The sequence below is a fragment of the Schistocerca serialis genome, chromosome 8 (genome assembly GCF_023864345.2).
Source record: "Schistocerca serialis cubense isolate TAMUIC-IGC-003099 chromosome 8, iqSchSeri2.2, whole genome shotgun sequence".
NCBI classification, from domain to species: domain Eukaryota; kingdom Metazoa; phylum Arthropoda; class Insecta; order Orthoptera; family Acrididae; genus Schistocerca; species Schistocerca serialis.
Window position 1 is genome coordinate 573,193,289 of NC_064645.1, and position 22,907 is coordinate 573,216,195.

Below are 22,907 nucleotides of genomic sequence, written 5' to 3' on the forward strand. Positions count from 1 at the left end.
ACAGAACATTGTAAAGAGAGGTGTTGAGGTGGTTGTGTTCCGGTTCTGTAATCTCCACTACGGAGATAGTAATAACTGTCGAAACCCAATATCTGTGACATGCATGTGCCACGAGAAACATGACTAATTATTGTAGGCAAAAAGGTTATAGGTTTTGATTTCCAAGACTGGGGAAACTTGCTACATGATGAGGTACAAAGAGTGAAGCTCATATCTGCATCTGTACTTAGCAATCTGCTTATGGGTAATTGTAGTTACTCGCACATTTCATGGTGAAATGTTGGTTTCGTGAAATGTGACGAAACAGCAGGCATTCTCTTGACAGTTAATTTAAAATAAAAAATAAGAGTACAGCAGGCAGCTGACATATTGTTCTATTTGAGAAAGCTCATTAGGAACGTATCACAATTTAGGAGAACTTTGAACAACAGTGGATGATAGTGTGCAAATTATTAAGATATATGGCAGCAAGCGACCTTGACAACTTATAAAAAAATGTTAAAGGAGAAAAGGATTATTTGTGAGACGCACCTAACCTGTAAATACTTTCTACTGAACCGCTAAGGACTTTCTACTGAACCACTGCTTCATTGGTTGATAATTGTAGCCAAGCTGCTTCTGTCACCAAAAATCATCATTTCAGATATGTACTACTACTCACTCGTCAGATCCGACAGTATCACACACTCCTCTACAGTCATTGTAAAACATAGTGAGCAGTCACGATTCTAGCAATTCAGGGAATACCAAAAATAGCAGTGTCGCATGCCAGCTTTAGCCTGCAATGTCATAAATATGGTGGGTGCCCCATAAGGCGGCTATTATGTTGTAAGTTACACACAAAAACAACGCAAAAATCATTTACTTGCAGAAATAACAAGAATCTTAATGGGAAAAGTGCATGAATTAGGGGGGGTTTTGGGTGAGAACAAACTAAATATATGTGACAATCCTAATAATGGAGACATACCAAAACAGACATTAATGAAAAAATCAACCAAACAAATCCTGAGCAATCAACAATAAAACACAATAACAAAAAACCTGGGAGAGAAAAAGGTACCAGAAATTTCATTTGACCTGTATAGGTCAAATGAAGCCCACAGTACCACAAACCTACAAAAGTAAAGGTACTGGAAAATTCCCTTGACCCATATTGCTCAAAGAAATCCATGATACTACCATCCAACACACAAGCCAAAACCAGGTATCAATAATTTCACTTGACCTATACAGTTCAAACAAAGCTCATTGTACCAGTAAACTACAGCTAGCAGAATCAACTATTCTCAAAACCTAACCAGACCAGAATAACTTACTACACACTCCACCGTACCCACCACTGCAAACTATTAAATATGAACTTCAACTACCAACCCAAACCACAACATAACAAAAAGTAACTCTGACATAAATTTCAATACCCACAAAGAAAATTACATACATAAACAAACCCACTACACTTCTTACACCAAGTAGGGTAGCACAGTGGTTAGCACGCTGGACACGCATTCGGGAGGATGACGGTTCAAACCTGCATCCGGCCGTTCTGGTTTAGGTTGTCTGTGATTCCTGGAAATCGCTTAAGGCAAATGGCAGGATGGTTGCTTTGAAAGGGCACGGCCTTCTTCCTTTTCCATCCTTCCCTCATTCGAGGATTTGCTCCATCTCTGGCGATCTCATTGTTGATGGGATGTTAAAACACCAATCTCCTCCTCCTTAGATTTCTGACAATAAAGGCCACAAAAATGTCTCTGCCACCACACCCCAAACCAAATTAAAGAAAGAACCCTTTGTATTATTGGTGCAATCCTCAGTTGCATAATATTTAAACTCTACACTATAGCTCATTGTTAAATGTCAATAACCACTGGTATGTAAATCTGTATGAAGAAAAAGAATCTGAAACAATAGTGGGACCCTCTGCAATGTGCTCTTCAATCAAATCGGCCAAAACCTGTGTTTTACACCTCACCATCATCCTAAAAACCACATCAGACCAAGCGAGGTGGTGCAGTGGTTAGAACACTGGACTCCCATTCGGGAGGACGACGGTTCAAATCCGTCTCTGGCCATCCTGATTTAGCTTTTTTGTGATTTCCGTAAATTGTTTCAGGCAAATGCCGGGATGGTTCCTTTGAAAGGGCATGGCCGGTTTCCTTCCCCATACTTCCCCAATCCGAGCTTGTGCTCCCCGTCTAATGATGTCGTTGTTGACAGGATGTTAAACACTAGTCTCCTCCACCACATCAGAAGACCCACCCCAGAAACAACAGCCACCCTCAGTGATGTTCCCACAGAATTATCACCCCTCCCATACTTAGCCATCTCAAATGCAGAGCTGCCAATCTCTACAACTGCCTCCTTCGTTTCTCCTCACCTACCAAAGACCATGTGCACTTAATAAACCCTGAACACACCTTATGACAAAACGGAAAATCAATCTAAAACACACCTATCACTGACACACATCACATGAGGACGAACCAGATAGGCAAATGATACCACAAGTAAGAAGTTAACAAAATGATATCCCTCATGGCTAACCTAGATTCCTCGAACCAGGAACCACTTGTGAGGAACCTTCAAATATTGTCATGATGACACTGCCACATGCACTTGTTCCTGGTTCAAGAAGCAGCGATTTTAGTCAACTTCTTCAAATCCCGACACTGCAGACACCTTACATACTCGTCCATGAAGTCATATACCTATACAAAATTTGTTGCAGCCTGATCATCACTCCTAGCAGCAAATAATAAACAACTAGTAACTTTAGTCCTGAAATCTATACTTTAGCACCTAATGACAAACAAAGAAAATCAAATTTCTAACTGTGAATGAACAAATTTCAAACAGTGAACTAATATAACTAACAACTCCAAAACTGGAAACAAATCAGTAGCTAATAATTAAGAACATTAAAATAACTCAGTGACAATCCAACAAAGACAAACTCTGAAAATGCAGAGTAATGCACGGCATTAAGTATAATGCTGCACTAACATCACTCACAAACCATTCAGAAACGTAAATGTCCCACACTGTAATGTGCCACTGCGTAGTCAAGTACGCTCCCTGCATACATGATTCACTTCAAAGATGGAGTATTGCAGTTACACCACACAACAAAACACAGTTACATCATGGATCAAAGCTGAAGTGCAGCACTGCAACTTTTGGTATTCTCCATTTGTTAAAGCCACTCACTTCAGAGCAAATAAAAGTACCACCTTCCAAACTAGTTATATCTTCAAAATAACAACTTCTTCACACTGTAGGATGTGTATGGATCCTCCTGAAGCTTTAGCCAAAATCAAGAAAGGTTCATTTTAGCTATGTTTACACTACATGAATTCAAAGAAGTGACAACCAAATAGAATTTTATCGTGTGTTGACCTATGTAGCGACGTCGAAATTGTGCTCCAAGCTCCCTTAATATTGTTAGAACAATAGTACAACTTTTAGCAGTTGGAAATGTTGTAGTGCCTTTCAGAGATACTCTCCTTCGTAATACGCAGAACAGCTTTGGTCTGGCAGCTAACACAAAAAAGGAAATACCAGGCTTTTTTCTGAATAGCCTATCCACAAACTGTAGTCTTGTCATTTTGTTGCGTCAGTAGATTTACTCTTACTAAACTGAGATCCATTATTTACAACTACTTCTCCCATTCCAAAGTGTGTCTCATTTTCGCTCAAGGACATTTGAACACAAACACCTCTGCAGAAATGTCTCCATCTAATAACAATTTTTTTTTATTGTGCTCGATTCTGAAAAGTGCAGCTTTATGAGAAGTGATCTCATTACGGCACTAAGAACCCACAAATAAGTCTCCATTTTTAGTTTTCTGCCAATGGATCATGACCCCTCACAGACAGAACACTTCCTGCTCTGTCAGCTTGTACACTTCTTCTACAAGACATCTTCAATCACAAAATTATTTGAAAACAGTCTTGATCACAGCTGAGGTTTTCTTCTGACTCATTTCGGCCTTTTAATTCGGGTCATCATTAAAGTTTGCACCATCTGGATGATGGCGATGGCGTCTGACGCGCTGTGGAGGCCTCAGTCGTAACCGGCCAAAAACGGTCAGAAGTTAACATTAGCTGCAATCAAGACTGTTTTTAAATAACTTTATGAGAATAAAGATCGCTGTTCTACAACAATATTATATAAAATTGTCATCAATCAGTTGTGCTGTTGTTTAGACTTATTTCCCCATTACATCTTTCAGCGCTTGTAACTCATCATCCTTGCCTATCTATTCCTTATTCGGCAGGGTGCTTCACCAAATGAAATTGTTATCTCTAATGTGTGGAGCAACAACAAAATAATATGGCGAACATACCAAACTTTGAATGTGGCGGAAAGATTTCAATTTCTGGGAGAGAAATCGGGGGGGGGGGGGGGGGGGGGGGGAGGAATCTCCTGTTCCATTGATTCAAATTACTTACCTAAAATTAACTTTGTATTGGTTATTGTTTATGTAAGCTAGTATTTTGCCAACTTATAAATGATAGCTGCAAAGATCCCCACTAATGCTTATCACGTTCTTGAGCTGGGTCTGTAGAGAAGTAAAAGAAAGCACTGGAATGAAAGAAATTAAATCAAAATTTTTAAACTATATGCAAAGACTGATGGAGTAAATGTTATAAAACAAACATATGAAAATAATATAATGACATGAATCCTACTAAGCACTTGGTTTTGATTGTTATGTGATTGACCACTTCATGAACCCTAAATTGCACATCAGATCATAGTATACTACAAGTTCTGTGTGCATATTTCAGTATTATTAATTTGATTTTGTGGAGAATGTCATATGAGATCAGAAGGAAAAGGAGAAAAAAACATTTGAAGTGGAATCCACAAAGGAACTTTGGAGCCAGCTCATGTTACCAGTAGAAAAGTTTTGCAACAGAAAAAAAGTGAAGGAAGGTAACATTTATATGACAAATAGTATCTGAATGAAAGAATCTTATAAATAAGAGTGTCAGTAGCTTGTGTAGGGTTATTACATATACACAGCTTTCTCCAACACAGCTAGTCTTCCTACCCCAGAGAGCCTTGGTATGCAATTAGTAAATTAGGTTGACTACTTCTCTTTTAGTTGGGGGAAGTCTTGGGTATTTGCGTGGTATTTGGATGTAGTAATCTCTTTGAATCAGTGGAGTTATGGTGCCACAACTTGGAGTATCCGCCTGAATGCTTATCTATAACTGAGGTTCTTTTAATGGCTATAACTTTTTGTACTGTCGTATATGTGGAGAAATTAGCAGTATTCAAAGCAATCCTAATACTGGGCAAACTGCAGGGATGTGCAGTGGCGTTTATGTAATTCACATTGTACTACCCCCCTGCGGGTTCGGGGGTTAGAATAGGCCTGCAGTATTCCTGCCTGTCGTAAGAGGCGACTAAAAGGAGTCTCAAACGTTTCGGCCTATATGCAATGGTCCCCTCTCGGGTTTGACCTCCATATTTCCAAATTCTTCGGAAGAGCAAGCCAATTGGGGAAGGGCACTGTGTCAATCGTGCATTGAGACCTTTAGCCAGCTTTCTCGTCGTCGCATTGCCGTCCCACTCGTTCTCCATCTCTTGGGTAAGGATACATTCCTGGGTGCAATTTCCACCAAGTACTGTGCAGTGCTGCGTTTTGTGGAGTCGACGACCATGGACTTCCTTGCACCTAATATCCAGCATGGTAGCCAGTCCATTGTGGTGGGGCCACCATGTACCCAGTTGGTTGTAGCCCCCGACAACACAGGGATTGCCCTGCTGATGCCTGCGCCGTTAACTCCCCATGTATCCCAAGGAGTAGATGCCTATCTCCCTGGGGCATTGGGACTCCCGGCAATGGCCGTCCTGCGAGGTGGCCCTTGCTGAGGCTGGGTGGCGCTCGTGGGGAGGGCCCTTGGTCGGAGTGGGTGGCATCAGGGAGGATGACCCACAATGAAGCATGGTACATCATCTCTCACTGGTGGCCGGCCGCTAGCAGTCTCTAAGCATTCTTGGGATCAATTCAACGCTCAGAAATATGGTTCCAAATCATTCCCCTCCCTGGCCACACCGTGGGAGGAGCGTAAGGCTCAGGATGGCAGTGACACTTATTTGCCTCGGTTCCTAGTTTGTATGAGAGCTGGTGGAGAGTCTTTCATCTCAACAAAGCCTCAATTCTTTGTAGAACATTTAGAGGACAAGTTTGGGGAGGTGGAGGGCGTGTCCAAAATGCTCTCTGCATCAGTATTGATACAAACGGCATCCTCTTCCCAGTCATGAAGGTTACTTGCGTTTGACAAGTTGGGGGATGTGCCGGTTACCATCACACCCCATAAGAGTTTAAGTATGCCCCAGGGTATTATTTTCCATAGGGACCTTCTTTTGCTGTCTGATGACGGGCTATGCACCAGTATAGTGTGTCGAGGTGTTCATTTCATCTGGTGCGTTCATCGGGGTCCAAAGGATAATCATATTGCTACAGGTGCCTTCATCTTGGCCCTCAAGGGTGATACATTACTGGAGAAGGTAAGATGATTGTCTACCGCTGTGATGTCAAGCCCTATATCCCTCCCTCGATGCGGTGCTTTAAGTGCTGGAAGTTCGGCCATGTGTCTTTCTGCTGTACTTACAGCCTCACATGTTGAGATTGCGGTCGCCCATCACATCCCAGTACTTCATGTGTCCCGCCTCCCATCTGTGTCAACTGCGGAGAGCATCATTCACTTTGCTCGCCAGACTGCAGGATGTTACAGAAAGAGCATAAAATCATGGAATACAAGACCCTGGACCGACTGACCTATACTGAGGCTAAGAGGAAATATGAACGACTCCAACCTGTGTGAATAACTTCCTCATATGCCGCCGCTACGACAACCATGATAGCCCCATCAGTTCAGCGAATTCCAGTCGGCTCACTGAGCCGTATAACTCCACATGCCCCCATGCCCATGGGGGGCACTACCCAACCTGTTGCTCCTGCACCGGGAGCAACACCCCCCCCCCCCCCCCCCCACCCATTGGGGGTGTCTGTCCGCGCTTCTAAGCCGGAGAAGTGTCCAACTTCTTCGGCTCCTCTCGCTTGCAAGGGGTCTCTTGGGTTCCTCCCTTCCCAGATTTTCACAAGTGGGAAGGATGACGCCTGACAGTGGCATAAGTGCCCACAAGCAGCTGGTCGTAGGGTTTTGCGATCCTCCTCCATCCCGGAGACTGAATCGGTGAAGCCCTCCCAGTCAGCAAAACCTAAGGAGCAGCGAGAAAAGGCCAAGAAGAAGACCTCTAAGACGAAGAAACTTGCGGTGGCACCCACCCCACTGAACCTACAAGCTCTGCGTCTGAGGGCGAGGTAGAGATTTTGGCGGCCGCTGAGGACCTAGATCTTGCTGGACTCTGACACAATGGATGTCACTCGCACAGGTACTCAATCAGTGGCAGCAGGTGACTAAGCAGCGTAATCTGCCTGCCCGGTCCCTTCGCGCCTTTCTTGGCCATGGACAGTGTCGTCCTCCAGTGGAACTGCAGCGGTTTTATCCACCATCTTGCTGAGCTCCGACAACTTCTCAGCCTTCACCCTTTCCTCTGCATTGCTCTTCAAGAAACTTGGTTTCTAGCGATGCGAACCCACGCCCTCCATGGCTATCGGGGTTATTATAGGAACCAGGCAGCTTATGAGAGGGCATCTGGTGGCGTCTGCATCTACGTCCTTCACTCTCTTTACAGAAAGTCTGTCCCTCTACAAACACCTCTAGAGGCTGTTGCTGTTTGGGTGTGGATGCCTCAGGCTGTTACTGTCTGTAGTCTCTATCTTCCACCGGACGGTGATGTCCTGCAGCATGTCCTGGCTGTGCTGATAGCCAAATTGCTGCCACCTTTTCTGTTATCGGGTGACTTCAGTGCCCATAACCCTCTGCAAGTATTGGCACAGCTCGACCTTTCCCTTTTAAATAATGTTGCCTTCACACATTTCAGTGTGGCACATGGCACATACTCAGCCATCGACCTTTCGATCTGCAGCCCTAGCCTATTACTATATGTCCAATGGAGTGTGCATGACGACTTGTGTGGTAGTGACCACTCTCTGATCTTTCTGTCACTCTTCTGGGTGCTCCTGCACATGGGCTATGAATAAGGCTGACTGGGACTTGTTCACCTCCATTGCCACTATTGAGCCTCTTTCCAATGACGCCATTGATACGGTGGTTCACTCGGTCGCCATCGGCATCGTTACTGCCGCAGAATCTGCCATTCCCTTTAATTCTGGGTCGCCTCGGCGGAGGACTGTGCCTTGGTGGTCGCCTGAGATCGCTGAGGCGATTAAAGATCGCAGGTGGGCACTCCAGCGTCACAAGCAGCATCCCTCATTGGAACACCTCATCGCCTTTAAATGGCTCTGTGCGTGAGCCTGCTGCCTCATTCGCCAACACAAGCAGGAGTGCTGGGAAATGTATGTCTCCACCATTGGCCTCTGTACCTCTCCATCACAGGTTTGGGCCAAGAATAGGCGACTCTATGGCTATTGGACCCTCGCCAGCGTACCTGTGCTTTCACTGAATGGAGCAGACTGTACTGACTCTGTTACAATTGCAAACTGCTTAGCGGAGCATTTTGCTCAGAGTTCTGCTTTGCAAATTACCCACTGGCCTTCTGCTTCCTGAAAGAGCAGTTGGAACGTTGGAGCCTTTCATTTCACACGCGCCATCCTGAATCGTACAATGCTCCGTTCAGTGAGTGGGAATTCCAAAGTGACCTAGCCGCTTGTCCTGATACGGCTCCCAGGCCAGATTGCATCCATTGTCAGATGCTCAAACACCTCTCGGTGGACTGCCAGCGACGCCTCCTAGACCTTTACAACCGTATCTGGGTTGAGGGTGAGTTCCCGTCACAATGGCGGGAAAGCATTGTAATCCCTGTGTTGAAACCTGGCAAGAACCCACTCAGGGTGTATAAGGCCTGGGACATCCGGGAGGTCCGGGAAAAGCCCGGGAATTATGTAGAATTCCGGGATTTTTCATTCTTTTAGATTTCAGTTAAATTTTTGTAGGTTTGACGTGTAAGATCTGATACGCTGACAAAGAACTTTAACCCACTACTGCTGAATAATACTGCAGCAATGAAACATAAATCAGAGAATAACACCAAAATAAAAGTTTAGTTGCATAGGAAATGAGTAATTTACACAATGCACAGACCAGTTTGCCGACAACGAAAAGTGTCAAAGGCTTTAGGTCGAAGATTATGCAGTACGTCCGTAACAACTAACGTGCATTCGATGTGCTTGCGTCGCAGTTGTTTACATTTCTAACAGATCACTGGAAAATATTACGAATAGTGACTTGAGAAGCGTCACTTTCAAAGTAAATTTCCACGCAAGATGATGTATGTTACGTGTGAGAATGTGCAGTGAATTTCTTAAATCACAGGGCGTTATAACTCTCATTCAAAACGCACCGGTAACACTTGAGGATCAGCCATTTGAAAAATTGCGGGCCCAGAAGATAAGTCATTTATGCCACTATTTAAAATTTTACTGCACATTTGTATTTGGTATGACATAACGTGCAACACACGTTAAAAAAAGACTGAGCTTCAAGTTAGTTTTCATATTTAATGTTGTTCTTTCATACATAAAAAATTATGCAATTGATGGCAAAAAGTATAATTGACCTTCAAAAAAGTGAATAATATGTTACTGAGCAATGTCACAAGTTTCTTCATGCCAGAGCACTTCGACTTTTCTGTAGTATACAAAAGACGAAGTGTTCTGGCATGCAGAGCAATACCATTTCGCTTCTTTTCTACTTTTTTGCCGGTGAATTGGATCTTCGTCTCCGAACAGCTCTAACGTTCGCTACTACTTCTTTCTAACTAATCCTATAAATGGACAACAGAAGGCAACACCAGTCACGCGACAGGTAGCGGGACATCCGTACCTTGATCTCGTACGAAATTAGTCCAGTTTTAGAGCGAAAACCTGTGTCAAGCGCAGCTACTATATTCCCCGCTCTAAAATTTGCTTTCAGTAAGGACAAGTATGTCTTTTACCTCTTCAATTCTTCATTTTTTCTGATTTTATTATTTTTTATTTAAATACAAAAGCTTGTGGTTTAACCATTGTTAAAGACCTTTAATTACTGTCTTTCGTTTTAGAATAGTAAGAGATTTTTTCCGTAAAATATTTTGTGCATTTTTACAGTCCTTTCTTTTCGGATTTTCGTGTTGCTAAATTTTAGCTCCGGTCGTTATTTTAATACTTAATTTCTTAAATTAGGTTTATTTTTCAAATATTTTTTAATCACGAAAGTTATTGTTTGAAATGTATATTCAAACATCTGTGGGAGTTAGCAGTTAAAATAAATAACGCTATCATATTCATTTGTTTTAAAAACATTTTATTAAAGAAACATTTTAATTATAATTAGACAATACGACAAATAAAACAAATAATTTAGAAGGAAGTACCACGTTTAATAACAAATATTGTAATTTAGGAATTTACCTTGGAGAATAACTCGCTTGGAGCTGTGTGCGAGAGCCTTGATTCGTTCTGTAATAGATTCTCGCTCTATCTGAGCGTTTTGAATAGTCCACTCAAGTTTTGCCTTCTTCTCTTTAAGCTGTCTTATTTCTGCGTCAACAATCTTCCTTTTAGTCAGATGATCCTTTTTCCTGGATGACTCGTCGGTTCGATTTTTGAGGTCTTCAGCATATCGATCTCGCGAGTTTCTTACAGAGTGTATAAGGGACTTTGTCATAGGCACTCCTTGGACTCCGCCGTGTGTCTTGACGGCGTCGTACACCAGTCTTCTGCTCACTACAGATTGTTCCCTCATATTCTCGAAGAGGCACTCTTTGTTCACCGAGAATCCTCGCTCCGCAGCTGCTTGACCGTGCGACAAAGTGAGCGCGATTTCCATTGCCTTCTGCAGCTCGTGGCATGTTGCATTCTGGTTCTTGAGACATTTCATCCAGAACTCATCCAGCCGTTGCTCCTTTTTGTTGAATGTTTCGAATTTTGTTTTGCAGTTCTTCTTTACAACAGAAGCGTATTGCGCTTCTGCTTTATCGGCACATACACCGTTCATCCAATTGCTCTCCACCAAAATCTGCAGAAAGGAATGAAATCGTTTGGGACCAGCCTCCCTGCACGCTATTGTGGGATCAAAGCAGCTTACAGCTTTTGTCAACCTGAAGTGTAAGGGAGATTTCTCCATCAACTTTGACACAAGCTTGATCATTCCTCTTCTGCATTCACTCCGGAACTTAGCGATTTCAAGGGCTGTGAGAGACTTGCATTTTCTGAATTCATTCTTGACGGTGAACCCAACCTTGACGTGGTTCACACCCAAAAGATTGGATTCTTTGTCCAAATTAACTGACTGCGAGATCTTCGTCGGCTGGACAAATCGCGTCATCGTTGTCTCCATTATCTCTGTCAAAGCAGAGTGGAGGAACGGTGCTAGTGGCCAATCGGATTGAAAATCCTTTAGGAAGGGTGTCAAGTCTCCAGCAAGAGTCTTAAAAAAAGCAATTTTCGGACCAAGTAGCTTGTCATTGAGGTGATCCTCCACTACTCTGTAGCTAGCACATTTTGGTTTGTTTTTTTCTTCCATTTTTCCAACAAATATTCGCAGAAACGAAAGCATTACTAGAGCTTGCTCAGCAACTTTCACATTCTCCAGCCATCGGATCGCGCAAAACTTAAGGGTAACAGTTCCGATTCCTTTGTCGAAATATACAGAGCTCTTCTGGCAGGGACATCCTTAAAAAGATTGTACAAGGCACGTAAAAACTGAATTATCGTCCACTGTGTTTCTTGAATTGCGGACTTGAAGGCGCCGTGAACAACGTGAAGCCCACACGTTCCAATTTCCAGTAAAACGGTGTCTACTCCTTCAATTGCTTTCAAAAAATTTTTAAGTTCCCTTAAGAACGCGAAGTTGACGTTAGGGCCGTCCATCGATACTTGTAAAAGTTTTTTCATTGCTTCACCGGGAATTTTTTTCTTGAAGGACTCGAGTAGCTTAGCTGCCGTCGAACTGCCTAGAAGAGCCGATGCGTAGTAACAGGTGCACACTAGATTTTTTTAATGTCCCAATGACGCACTAAAATGTCCATCTGGATTATTTTGCACACCTTGTTCAAGGATTCGTCAAAACAAACAACAATCCTTGATGCGTTTACGAGGTCAGATTTAATTTCAGACTCAAAGAAGGGAGCTAGTCCATATTACACGATATAACCGATTTTGTCCTTTTGTAAACGCATGCTCTTGGCCACTTCACTGTCGGGGAACATTGCGCAGAAAAGCAACACGTCGTTCTCAGAACTACGCAGTGACTTGTGTGAAATAATGCACTCCAAACACCACAGTATTTCCGCCTTTGTTACTTCGTCCTTTATTGCCATCCGATCAATTCCTCTCAGTTTATCCATGGGTTTTGACATTGCAGTGACATCCTTCTGCGGAGGCGCAACAATTCCTGCGGCCAACGCCACTGTTGTTGACCCAGCTGAATCTGCAGATGTGGTAGTGGAAGTAGAATCTGACTGCTGGGTTGAAGTGGTCGCTGCCGGTCGGGTGTAGACATACAAACTTGCTGTGCTTCTCATGGCAGCTGCTTTCGCAACGTGCTTCTTGGATTTTGTCATTTGACTTGTAAGAGCCGATCTTCCCATAGTACGGATGTTAATGAGGGTCCCTGGACATAATCCACATTTAGCACTATAAAGGTCTGTAGGTACTTTCACCAACCAGTCCTTGAATGCTGGATCTGAAAGCCAGCTATCTTGAAAACCAATCGACATGGCGCAGTCGCAGTGGTTGTTGGTGGGCAACCTTTATTGGAGAAAGAAGAACGATGGATGTAAAGAAGGCTGCACCTCGTTATTATGCATAATGAAATATGACACAAAGAGTGTTACCTACCTTGTCAGTTTATAAAATTTTGCCCCGCACGTGCGCAGAACTGAATTCAACAGGTGAGCCGAGCACACTGACTACTGACAGACTGTGATTTGAAAATCGAACGAGGCACGTTTGACAACACTGTCTCTGCCAAGCAACAATCGGCGTTAATTACAATATTATTGATAGCGCTGCTTTTGTTGACCCTTTAAGAAACTACGAGGGCAGTTCAATAAGTAATGCAACACATTTTTTTTTCTCGGCCAATTTTGGTTGAAAAAAACGGAAATTTCTTGTGCAATATTTTCAAACATTCCCGCTTCGTCTCGTATAGTTTCATTGACTTCCGACAGGTGGCAGCGCTGTACAGAGCTGTTAAAATGGCGTCTGTAACGGATGTGCGTTGCAAACAACGGGCAGTGATCGAGTTTCTTTTGGCGGAAAACCAGGGCATCTCAGATATTCATAGGCGCTTGCAGAATGTCTACGGTAATCTGGCAGTGGACAAAAGCACGGTGAGTCGTTGGGCAAAGCGTGTGTCATCATCGCCGCAAGGTCAAGCAAGACTGTCTGATCTCCCGCGTGCGGGCCGGCCGTGCACAGCTGTGACTCCTGCAATGGCTGAGCATGCGAACACACTCGTTCGAGATGATCGACGGATCACCATCAAACAACTCAGTGCTCAGCTTGACATCTCTGTTGGTAGTGCTGTCACAATTGTTCACCAGTTGAGATATTCAAAGGTTTGTTCCCGCTGGGTCCCTCGTTGTCTAACCAAACACCATAAAGAGCAAAGGAGAACCATCTGTGCGGAGTTGCTTGCTCGTCATGTGGCTGAGGGTGACAATTTCTTGTCAAAGATTGTTACAGGCGATGAAACATGGGTTCATCACTTCAAACCTGAAACAAAACGGCAATCAGTGGAGTGGCGCCACACCCACTCCCCTACCAAGAAAAAGTTTAAAGCCATACCCTCAGCCGGTAAAGTCATGGTTACAGTCTTCTGGGACACTGAAGGGGTTATTCTGTTCGATGTCCTTCCCCATGGTCAAACGATCAACTCTGAAGCGTATTGTGCTACTCTTCAGAAATTGAAGAAACGACTTCAGCGTGTTCGTAGGCACAAAAATCAGAACGAACTTCTCCTTCTTCATGACAACGCAAGACCTCACACAAGTCTTCGCACCCGAGTGGAGCTCACAAAACTTCAGTGGACTGTTCTTCCTCATGCACCCTACAGCCCCGATCTCGCACCGTCGGATTTCCATATGTTTGGCCCAATGAATGACGCAATCCATGGGAGGCACTATGCGGATGATGAAGAAGTTATTGATGCAGTACGACGTTGGCTCCGACATCGACCAGTGGAATGGTACCGTGCAGGCATACAGGCCCTCATTTCAAGGTGGCGTAAGGCCGTAGCATTGAATGGAGATTACGTTGAAAAATAGTGTTGTGTAGCTAAAAGATTGGGGAATAACCTGGTATATTTCAATGCTGAATAAAACAACCCCTGTTTCAGAAAAAAAAGTGTTGCATTACTTATTGAACTGCCCTCGTATGAATGACAAGACGTATCAACCAGTCTTACTCCAGTAACCTGTTGCAAGTTTCTAGCTAATTTTACATGTACAGTACAGCACCTCAATTATAAAGACGAAAGATATTAAGGCCACCGCGCTCATCGACCAAAGTTCTGAAGGCTTCGCCACCTTTTCGTTCTAGCTTATTCCTTACCATGAGGCTTCTCCTCCTTCTCTCTCTCTCTCTCTCTCTCTCTCTCTCTCTCTCTCTCTCTCTTTCTATTGGCTGCTCTTGGTTGCTTGCTCTCGTCTCCCATCCACGATTACTAAGTTATGAAGTCTGCCGGTTACGAACGACTTGGCCTCCCAGTTACTCTACAGCTGAGGCGCTCTACTGTGTGTAAAATTTCCGAAGTGCTTTAGGACTTGGTAGACCTTCTGTTGTACATATACCGATTTTAATTTAAAGTCTAGATTCTGTAGCAGCGTACATGTTGATTTACTTGTAGAGGAATGATTTACCCGCTTAATTTTAAAATATGGTTTTACTTGACATCCAGTACATTGATAATGTTGCTTTTTATGTATCCCTCAGTACCTAGAAACGTAATAAACCCTGTTCAGCTGTTGTTGTTGTCTTCACGTTATGTTTTCTTGCTGTTCTTTGACGTACTTGCAAGCCCCCTCTCCATATTTTTCTGTTAATCAAGTCCGCAGTAAAGGAAACACTCTGGATGATAATTCAGTTTGTAGATGCCCTGTAAAACCTATTTAAGGATTTCCATTCCAGACTAGCTCTGTATATTTGGACCATTGAATCGGAACGTTTGCCCTTGAAGATTTGCGTGATCCGATGGCTGGAGCACTTTGATGTTGCGGAGTGCGCTCTAGTAACTGCTTCTGTATTTGCCAATGTTTGTTGCAAAGATAGAGCACAAAAAACCCGAAACGTGCTAGCTACACGATAGCCTATGATCATCTGAAGAACATGCTACTTGGCTCAATAAACTCATATTTCAAGACTCTTGCTCTAGACTTTTCTTCTTTAATTATTGACCAACTTGTGTAATGTTTTCTTTACCACTTATTTGCCAGCTAGTATTTTCCTGTAATACTGTCTGGACGTTTTTTTTTCTCTTTAAATATACCAAGTTATAGTTTTTGGCAATGAATGTATAAACGGCAATTGTTTTATTTGTATTTAATCACGGTAACAGCGCCTGTATTATTACGGCGTTTCACGGTATTGGGATTTTGAACAGGCATGTAACGATGTTAGCTGCTGAAAGCAATGGCTCGTCTTTCGTGTGATAGATTGCTGGCTTGGTCATCTCACCTCGCCTTCTCAGCTCGCAGCGATGTCTCTTCCCACTTCATACAGTCGCTGGATCGCTTGCATTGACCAGCTGATGCCATGGTGACTCCTATTATGTCCCATCCTTCATTGCCACTCCAGTCCCAGTCAGGCAGAACGCAGAAAGCTCTCAAAGAGCCCTAGACCTTGTTGTGAGTGCTCGCAGCCTTACGTCAGTGGGTATTTAAATGTTGTACAGTATATTCAGAGTTTCGGATAAAAACAATGTAAAAGTTGATGCATCACTCGTCGAGAAAACATGACACCGACTACAGCTAAGTATAAACTTCACTTTGTAATGGTTCTCCTAAATCGCTGCAGCCATGATCACGAAATAAAAACTAAATAGTGTTATTGGAAAACGGCTTATGGAAAGTTTAGGGGTTTTATACTTCCGAGCACTTTAGGAAACGAAATCCAGCAAAAAACAACGCGTTTTGGAAAGATCTTTGATTCGCATCGGCATTTGGACTGCATGTTTGCATAATACGAAAGTATATGTATGAAATACATCAAATACAGCAGTTTAGTTTCTGAAGCATTCAGGTTCCTGCCTAACCACGCCCTTCGAGAAAAAGCAGCAAAACATTGTTAATGCCAAATATTATATGTGAAAGTTCAGCTTTTCGTGAAGACATAGTGTACTTACATTACTTCAACCCATTAACCTTTCGTCTTTGTATGGTCGTGCTACTTAACAATGATGCTGCTAGTGATTGAGTACATAACATGTATTATGCACTGACCGAGGCCCACGAGAAAGACAGGCTGCGGTGCGTACGTCACGAAAAACGGCCTGAGCTCACTTGTTCCTGTAACTCAGCGGGCAAAATGCTTATTTAAATCTGTTAACTCGCATCCGGGTTTGTGCATACTAACGAGAATTTCATCTTGTACTGGAATCCGTTATTATGAAGTCTTACTGATTACTGTTCGTACAACACAATTTAAAATCAATTCTCGATAGAAATGGTATAACCGCTCGTTTACAGCATTTAGTCTCTTCTTCGTAACAGTTCTCCTTTCATAGAAGATGTGGTGCCTTACAGAACTGATAATCATTTTGGTATGATTTTAATTGCCAAATTAGAGCCTGTTAGTAGGCCTACGGACTTCCTATCATTGTAGGACTAATAATAGTGGATTCCAATAGTCGATGCAATTCTCGTTCTTACATACACATTTAGTTACGTTAACCGGTGTAGAAACGCACTTTGCTGAGTTGAGCGAGCTCAGCCGACGTTCGTAATGTACACGCCGTGACCTGTCTTTCTCGTAGGCTTCGTGCTCTGAATAACTGCCGTCATTCGCTAGCGAGATCACGTGTCACGTGACATGAGCTGTGACTGGCTGACAAAAGTGCATCGCTCAACGCAATCTCTATTTTAAGGCTTCGGAAGCTACCGTGCTGTAACATGTGGAATTTGTGTATATACTTTCGCAATCCGAAAATAAAATCTGTCTATATTGTCTCGCATCAAACATCTATCCCAACGCATTGTTTTTCCTGTTTCCTTAAGTGCTGGGACGTCCTCAGCCGGTATAAGACCTTCACTATTCAAAGGACTGATAGGTTTTACAGCCCGAGAGAAAGTATACTGTTGCTTAACACGGATGTATTTTCACCCCCCTTTATAAGTAATTTCATCCGGAAGAAATTGTATTTTCACCCGCTTTATACGTAATTTCATCCGGGAGAAATTATGTTTTTAACCGGGAAATTCGGGAATTTTTTTTTCTTGTCCACGTAGACACCCTGCCACTGGAGGTGGACAGCTACTGCCCCATTAGCCTCACCAACGTTCTTTGCAAGTTGCTCGAACGCAAGGTGAGCCAGAGGTTGAGTTGGCTACTTGAGTCTCAGGGGCCTTCTGGCTCCGTTTCAGGGTGGGTTCTGTAAGGGCCGCTCTGCTGCTGATAATCTGGTGTGCCTGGAGTCTGCCATCCATACGGCCTTTGCCCGCCGTCAGCATCTGGTTGCCATTTTTTTGACATGTGGAAGGCATACAATATGACATGGCGACATCACATCCTCTGTACCCTTCATGGTTGGGGTCTTTTGGGTCCGCTCCCGATTTTCATACAAAATTTTCTGTTGCTTCGTTCCTTCCGTGTGCAAGTTGCGGCCTCCCGTAGTTCCTCCCGAGTTGAGGTGAATGTGTACTGCAAGGATCTGTCTTAAGTGTCTGCCTCTTTTTAATTGCAATTAATGGGCTTGCTGCGGTGGTGTGAACATCCGTCTCAAATTCCTTGTATGCTGCCGACTTCTGCCTATACCATAGCTCCACTGGCGTTGCAGCTGCTGAATGGCAGCTGCAGGGTGCTATCCGCAAGGCGCAGTCTTGGGCTGTAGCTCATGGCTTCCAGTTTTCGACTGCCAAGACCTGCGTTATGCATTTCTGCCGGCGATGCACTGCTCACCGTGAGCCACGACTTTATCTTGAGCCTCTTGCTGTGGTGGAGACGCACCGGTTTTTAGGATTGGTTTTTGATACCCAGTTGACTTGGCGCCCTCATATTCAGCAGCTTAAACAGACGTGCTAGTGGCATCTTAACGCTCTTCATTGCTCGAGTCACACCAGCTGGGGTGCCGATCGGTCTACCCTTCTGTACCGGGTGTTAATTCAGTCCTGTCTAGATTATGGTAGCCTGGCTTACGGTTCGTCATCACCTTCCGCATTGCAGTTGCTGGACCCCATCCTTCACAGCGGTATCTGACTCGCCATTGGAGCTTTCCGGACAAGCCCTCTCAATAACATACTTATGGAGGCAGGTGTCCCTCCATTGTGGTTCTGGCACCAACATTTACTGGCCGCTTATGCTACACACATTTGTATCTTGCCCGAGCATCCCAATTATCGTCTCCTGTTCCGTCAGTTGGTTGTCCATCTTCCGGAACGGCGGCTCCGGCCAGGGTTTACAATCGCAGTTCGCGTCAGAGCTCTTCTCTCTGGGCTTGAGGTTTTCTCTCTTCCACCTCTTTTCCCTACCCCTCCGCATATACCCCTGTGGTGTGTGCCCTGCCCATGCCTTCAGCCCGATTTGGCACAAGGCCCGAAGGACTCAGTCCCTCCTGAGGCCCTCCGCCGCTGCTTTCTTTCAATCCTTGTCGCGTTTCAAGGCTCTGGCGTTGTCTATACTGACGGTTCGATGGTTGCTGGTCATGTTGGTTATGCTCTTACCCTAGGGGATTATTATGAACAACACTCATTGTCAGCTGGCTGCAGTGTTTTCACTGCCGAACTGTTCGCCATCTCTTGCGCCCTAGAGTATATCCACTCCTGCTCAGGTGAGTCCTTTGTTATCTGTAGTGACTCCCTGAGCTGTTTACGAGCTATCGACCAGTGTTTCCCTCACTCTCGTCTGGTGATGGCTATCCACCCCGAGACCCTCCATACTCTTGCCCGTTGTGGACGCTCTGTGGTCTTTGTGTGGACCCTGGGTCATGTCGGCATCCCAGGAAGTGAATGTGTTGATGTGCTGGCCAAACAGGCTGTCGGTGCACCAGCCTTGGAGATTGGCCTTTCAGAGAGTGGCCTCAGGTCAGTTTTGCAGTAGAAGGTACTTCGCACCTGGGGTGAAGAATGACGCACCCTTCCTGCGCATTGGCCACACCTGGATAACACACAGCTATTTATTACGCCGCGAGGATCCATCTTTATATCGCTGCAGGTTGGCTTTGACGGTGGTCCACATATTGTTGGACTGCCCACTTTTAACTCCGCTCAGGCAGACGTTTGCGCTGCCTGATATGCTTCCTGCACTTTTATCAGATGACGTTGAAGTGGCAGATTTAGTTTTGAGTTTTATTCGTGCAGGGGGTTTTTATCGCTTGATCTAAGTGTTTGTCCTTTTTTTGTATGTTGAGTGTACCCTTTGGCCTACGATTTTAGACTGGGGTTTTTAGTGCGTTTCTTGGTGGTTGGCTTTTCCTTTTTTTTCTATGGTCTGCCAACCACTGTCACACTCTGTGTGATTTTAATTCCTTTTTTCTGGTCTCTGTCTGTGTCTTTCTTGTCCTGTGTCGTCTCTTGTCATCATCATTGTTTGTTATTCTTTGTGGGTGTTTGAAGTTCCTGGAAAAAGGGACCAATGGCCCTAGGAATTTAGTCCCGTCAATCCCACAAACCAACCAACCAACACTGTACTAAAGAAAGCTACAAAAGAATTTGAATGTTCTTGAAAACAATCTTGTGGGCAACATTTTAGGAAAACGATATTTCCAAAAATCTTGTGGATCCTATTGGTATAGAACATTGTGTGGTACAAAGGATGCCATCATGAGAGCTATGACTGGTGATGACGCGTAGTTGCAACACACACACACACACACACACACACACACACACACACACAGATAGAGAGAGAGAGAGACAGAAAAAAATCGCAGCACTTTAAAAGGAGTTAAATGACAAACAAAAGTTGGTAGACATGTTTCTGCATCCGTAAGATGACATCCACTCAAATTCCATGCCAGCCACTTAGGAGTGGCACTACTAGCACCATTATGAGGATGCAAATCAGGTTTGCTTTAAATACACTCTGTAACAGTTATAAGTGTTTGTTACTTTTCAGATTGAAAATAGTCAGTCAATGTCGGTCAAGAATGCCTTTAAAGCTGCTAATGTGCCATTACCAACCTCGCTGAGTTTGAACGAGGTATTTATCCCCCTCCATGAACCATGGACCTTGCCGTTGGTGGGGAGGCTTGCGTGCCTCAGCGATACAGATGGCCGTACCTTAGGTGCACCCACAACAGAGGGGTATCTGTTGAGAGGCCAGACAAACGTGTGGTTCCTGAAGAGGGGCAGCAGCCTTTTCAGTAGTTGCAGGTTGCAGGAGCAACAGTGTGGATAATTGACTAATCTGGCCTTGTAACACTAACCAAAACGGCCTTGCCGTGCTGGTACTGCAAACAGCTGAAAGTAAGGGAAACTACAGCCATAATTTTTCCCGAGGGCATGCAGCTTTACTGTATGATTAAATGATGATGGCGTCCCCTTGGGTAAAATATTCCGGAGGTAAAATAGTCCCCCATATGGATCTCCGAGTGGGGACTACTCAGGAGGACGTCGTTATCAGGAGAAAGAAAACTGGCGTTCTACGGATCGGAGCGTAGAGTGTCAGATCCTTTATTAAAGTTAGATATAGTGGGAATTAGTGAAGTTCGGTGGCAGGAGGAATAAGGCTTTTGGTCAGGTGAATACAGGGTTATAAATACAAAATCAAATAGGGTTAAATGCAGGAGTAGGTTTAATAATGAATAAAAAAAGTAGGAGTGCAGGTAAGCTACTACGAACAGCATAGTGAACGCATTATTGTGGCCAAGATAGAAATGAAGCCCATGCCTACTACAATGTACAAGTTTATATGCCAACTAGCTCTGCAGATGATGACGAAATTGATGAAATGTATGATGAGATAAAAGAAATTATTCAGATAGTGAAGGGAGACAAAAATTTAATAGTCATGGGTGACGGGAATTTGAGAGTAGGAAAAGGGAGAGAAGGAAACAGTAGGTGAATATGGGTTGGGGGTGAGAAATGAAAGAGGAAGCCGCCTGGTAGAATTTTGCACAGAGCATAACTTAATCATAGCTAACACTTGGTTTAAGAATCATAAAAGAAGGTTGTATACATGGAAGAATCCTGGAGATACTAGAAGGTATCAGATAGATTATATAATGGTAAGACAGAGATTTAGGAACCAGGTTTTAAATAGTAAGACATTTCCAGGGGGAGATGTGGACTCTGACCACAATCTATTGGTTATGAACTATAGATTAAAATTGAAGAAACTGCAAAAAAGTGGGAATTCAAGGAGATGGGACCTGGATAAACTGAAAGAACCATAGGTTGTACAGAGTTTCAGGGATAGCATAAGGGAACAGTTGACAGGAATGGGGGAAAGAAATACAGTAGAAGAAGAGTGGGTAGCTTTGAGAAATGAAATAGTGAAGACAGCAGAGGATCAAGTAGGTAAAAAGACAAGGGCTAGTAAAAATCCTTGGGTAACAGAAGAAATACTGAATTTAATTGATGAAAGGAGAAAATATAAAAATGCAGTGAATGTAGCAGGCAAAAAGGAATACAAACATCTGAAAAATGAGATCGACAGGATGTGCAAAATGGCTAAGCAGGGATGGCTAGAGGACAAATACAAGAATGTAGAGGGTTATCTCACAATGGGGGTAAGATAGATATTGCCTACAGAAAAATGACAGAGACCTTTGGAGAAAAGAGAGCCACTTGTATAAATATCAAGAGCTCAGATGGAAACCCAGTTATAAGCAAAGAAGGGAAAGCAGAAAGGTGGACGGAGTATATAGAGGGTCTATACAAGGGCGCTGTACTTCAGAACAATATTATGGAAATGGAAGAGGATGAAGATGAAGATGAAACTGAAATGGGAGATACTACACTGCATGAAGAGTTTGACAGAGCACTGTAAGACCTGAGTCGAAACAGGGTCCTGGGAGTAGACAACATACCATTAGAACTACTGATGGCCTTGGGAGAGCCAGTCCTGACAAAACTTTACCATCTGGTGAGCAAGATGTACGACACAGGCAAAATGCCCTCAACTTCAAGAAGAATATAATAATTTCAATCCCAAAGAAAGCAGGTGTTGACAGATGTGAAAATTACCGAACTATCAGTTTAATAAGTCACAGCTGCAAAATACTAACTCGAATTCTTTACAGACGACTGGAAAAACTGGTAGAAGCCGACCTCGCGGAGGATCAACTTGGATTCCGTAGAAATGTTGGAACATGTGAGGCAATACTGACCCTACGACTTATCTTAGAAGAAAGATTAAGGAAAGGCAAACCTACGTTTCTAGCATTTGTAGACTTAGAGAAAGCTTTTGACAATGTTGACTGGAATACTCTCTTTCAGATTCTGAAGGTGGCAGGGATAAAATACAGGGAGCGAAAGGCTATTTACAATCTGTACAGAAACTGGATGGCAGTTATAAGAGTCGAGGGACATGAAGGGAAGCAGTGGTTGGGAAGGGAGTAAGACAGGGTTGTAGCCTCTCCCCAATGTTATTCAGTCTGTATATTGCGCAAGCAGTAAAGGAAACAAAAGAAAAATTTGGAGTAGGTATTAAAATCCATGGAGAAGA

The 22,907-nt window shown here is 43.6% G+C and overlaps 1 protein-coding gene across 6 annotated transcripts in view; it reads left to right on the plus strand.

Moving 5' to 3' along the window:
- LOC126416453 (rho GTPase-activating protein 44-like) overlaps positions 1–22,907 on the plus strand; it is a 343,310-nt gene that overhangs the window by 179,733 nt on the left and 140,670 nt on the right. The window lies entirely within an intron of this gene.